The following is a 3,992-nucleotide window of genomic DNA, read 5'->3' as shown; positions in this document are numbered from 1 at the left end:
CCTGAGAAGATGTCTGCTACTGAGATAATACTAATACACTTTTGGAAGTCATTTTCATTTATTGCCTTTTTAATTTATTTACTGTTAGTGCCGATCTCTATATATATGTGTTGGCATGCACATGAAGGTCAGAGGGCAACTTGTGGGAATTGGTTTACTCTTCCCACCAGATGGGTCCCAGGGATCAAACTCAGGCTGTCAGGCTGGGCAACAGATTTGCTGAGCCCTCTCTCCAACCCTAATGTATGCCTATATCATACAAAGTATCAACAGGGGTCACTGGTGTCCAATCTATGAATTAAATGTGGTTTGGTTCCCACATTCTGTGTGCAGATAGCTTAGAGTCTTAAGCTATTGTCGGTGTACAGAACTATTCCCATAGATGCCCTCAAAAGTTAATAGATTTTCTCTTTTAGCTGTGGGCTGTGTGATCTAAAGGGAAAAGAAAGGTGCCGATTGTGTGTCTGTGTGCACACATGCAATGGACTTTGAGGAGCCTCACTGCTTTATCCAGGGCAAATGAAAGGAAGAACATTATTTAGGACCCTTGCGAAGTGGGTCTTCCAGGATCCCTACTGATTTAAGGAAGGAACTGAGCTGTTCATCACCACAGAAGGAGAAGCTTCCCCCTCAATATCCACAATGTTCTGTCTATGGGCACCATACCATCATGGGTTGTCTAGATGAGAAACCTAGGGACATGGGTAAAACTGACACAATCCTCTTACCAATAAAGTCCCACAACCTAGAGACCGAGAGCACCCGACTGAAGCTGCCTTCAGGGTCAAAGGTGACTTTGTTAGCCAACAGAGCTGTTGTTGGTGCGGTGGCCAGTGGGGACAGAATTGAAAACCCTATCTTAAAGGTCACAAGTGCAAGACAAAGAGAAACTGCTGACCATGTGTACAAGGCATGGCCATGAATTTTGTAGAGCATCCCTGCAGAAGTGGTACCCACCAGCACACTGGTATACCCTTCACTATGGGAAGAGATGCACCTGCTGGACTCAAAGTGGGTCCTATTGCCATCCACTAGATCAAGCAAGTACTTGGAACCAATGTGCAAGAGAAAGAAAACTAAAACAGAGGAGCTCAATAAAGTTTGTCCTTTGACAAAAGAAATCGCATGCATATACAAAAAAAAAAGATGATGGATCATGTGTTTGAACTATTTAATTCATGAGTTATAGCTCCATCCCTAAGATTTCTTATTCTTAAAGAGTTGGACTCCTTTAATAATGCTTGTGACAGCAAAACTACCGCATCACAAATCATAACAAATACATGTCATAAATACCTTATCATATATTATACATATATCATCATGTTATCCTATAAAAGAAAGTAGCAATCCAAGCAACATTTAGTTAAGATTCAATGACATTTAGTTAAGCAACCGAAAATGCCTACTCTTACTCTCTGTCTCAAAGGCTCTGAGGTTACATGTGATGTCGGATTCCCCCTCTGTATGCTGTAAATATGTTTTATTACCATTAGTTAATAAAGAAGCTGCTTTGGCCCTTGGCAGGACAGAATATAGCTAGTCGGGAAAACTTAACTGAAAGCAGGAGGAAATAAGGCAGAGTCAGAGAGACACCATGTAGCTGCTGAAGGAGAAAGATGCCAGAACCTTATCAGTAAACCACAAGCCTTGTGATAATATATTAAATAATAGACATGGATTAATTTAAGATGTAAGAGCTATCTAGGAATACGCCTGAGCTATTGGTCAAGCAGTGTTGTAATTAATATAGTTGTGTGACTATTCGGGTCTGGGTGGCCAGAAAACAAAATCACTGTCTCCTTTTACATACATGCACTCAGGTATCAGTGACAAAGGAAGCAAGGTGTACATCTTAAATCATTCAGCTTAGACTCTAAGATCTGATATAAAAGTCTTTGATAAGTGAAGCAGAAAAAAGATGGGTGTAAATAGAGAAGCCCAAGACTGGGGCTTCAGCTCAATGACAGAGCATTTGCCCAGCATGTGAAAGGCCTTAGGTTCAGCCCTCAGTTTCACAAAAGAAAATCTCTTAAATACAGGCACCTAAAGAAAACAATGAAGTCAAATATTGCCTCCAGATCCCAGAAAAAGTTCTCCAGATGGGTGAAGAGAGATCGTGAATGGTGCATAGCCCTGTTTCGTCCATGAAGATGTGACCTGCCTTGTTGCCAGAGCCACAGAAGAGATGTAGATGGAAGAAAGTCTTATCTATGTAGGTGAGAGTTTTAGCATAAAATAATTGTAAAGAAAATGGACTTCAGTATGGCAAATTTATATATATTTATACATGTATACAATGTTCTTCAATCTTACTCATTCCACTTCACATTCCCTTGGCTCCCTCCCCTCAGTAGGTGATTTGCTGATGTGGAGATCACATGGTATACCTGGGACAACAGCATGTAGAAGCTGACAGAAAAGTGTATGTTGCTTCTCAGAAGGTTTCAGCATCTAGTCTCTGAAAGATAGAAAGCTTTCTTTCTATGAGGTAGCCAATTTTGTACTTCTCTTGAAAGTTAATGTAAACTTCATTCATCACTGACATTTGCTTTCCTCTATGGCTTGGGTTTCCTCTAATGAACTATTGTATTTATGGGCATTTACTTCCCATGGATCTTCTAAAACATGGAAAATCATAATCAGACCCAAGACCAAACAGCATGAAGAATAATCATGTGGTTCACATCCTTACTAGAGTAATACCTCATTATCCAGAGACAGCGTCTGTACAGTGGCTAGCATACTCATGGGAGAACACAGACCAAATAGCATGCAGAATAACCATGTGGTTCACATCCTTACTAGAGTGATACCTCATTATCCCAGATGGCCTCTACAGTGGCTAGCATACTCATGGGAGAAAACAGCTGCACTTATTGAATGTTTGGCAAAACTTCCCTTTGAGGGATTTGGTAGGAAGTTTTCAGCCTCTGCATATCCCAGAGTCCATGAGAATATAGTTTGAGTTTTATTCTAAACTGTAAAAGAAGACTGCTCAGAAAACATCTGGGCTCTTTCCTGGTATCTCATCAGCCACTCGGAGCTTCTACCGGTGTCCATGGAGGCTCATTTTCTTCTTTCTACTTTCCTTTTCATTACAGTCCTCTCATAGGTTAGCAGCCAAACTGAATATTCATCTCTGTTACAAAGATGTAGTCCCTCCATCTCAGCCTTGCTTACCTTTCTAGACTTCCGTCATATTCTTAAAGACTGTACACAGTCTAATGAGTTGTTCTTGTTTTTCTATTTTCTTATAATATTCTACTAATACTTGTTGTGCTTTCAATAGAAACATAGCAAAATTTCTAATCTAAACTATTGACTTACATCAAAGGAACTTAATCTCAGACTGCTATAAATGGAGAACGTAGCTTTGATGATTATCCTTGGTTGCATAACAATTACCCTCAAACTGGTAAGTTAGTATTTTTCCTGATTTTATGCCTTGACTGAACAATTAATGTTCTAAAAAAGGAAACCAAGGCAGTATTATTATGTGCAAGGGTATTTTGGTTCACTCCCAGTGGCTTATTCTCCTCATTATATAGTGGTCTTAAGGTAAAACACCAAAAAGTTGAAAGGTGAAACGATACTGCTTCTTGGGGTCTACAATCTGGAACACACACAATACTGCTTCTATTCTACTGTTGTAGGTAAAGCCTAGTAAAGTTATCTCTCCTAGCCTAGACAGTTAACTCAGCTGGTAAAGTGTGAGCTTTGAAGCCATGAGGATCTAAATTCAATTCCCAGAACACTTGTTTTAATAAAAAATGTTGGGTGTGCTAATGCGCATTTAAAATTCCAGACCAAAGGAAGATCCCTAGAGCTCTCTGGTCTCTCTAATTGCTGGGTAAGACAGTGAGAACACCCTGTCTTCGATGCTGGCAGGCCACTATTATCAAGACTAAAGAAATCCACCCCAGCCTGTAAAACCTGGCATGCCACCTTTTCTACTAATCTGCCCTGGGAATCTGCTACACTTCTGCTCT

General features: G+C 40.2%; 1 pseudogene; it reads left to right on the top strand.

Annotated features, from left to right (window-relative positions):
* Positions 1-519: 519 nt before the first annotated feature.
* Positions 520-1,035, top strand: LOC125412662 (large ribosomal subunit protein uL2 pseudogene; annotated as a pseudogene).
* The last annotated feature ends 2,957 nt before the right edge of the window (positions 1,036-3,992 follow it).

This window comes from Myodes glareolus, chromosome 3 (assembly GCF_982192425.1).
Source record: "Myodes glareolus chromosome 3, mMyoGla1.1, whole genome shotgun sequence".
NCBI classification, from domain to species: Eukaryota; Metazoa; Chordata; class Mammalia; order Rodentia; family Cricetidae; genus Myodes; species Myodes glareolus.
Note: the sequence above shows the minus strand (reverse complement) of the source record. Positions and strands in the feature narration are given on the sequence as shown.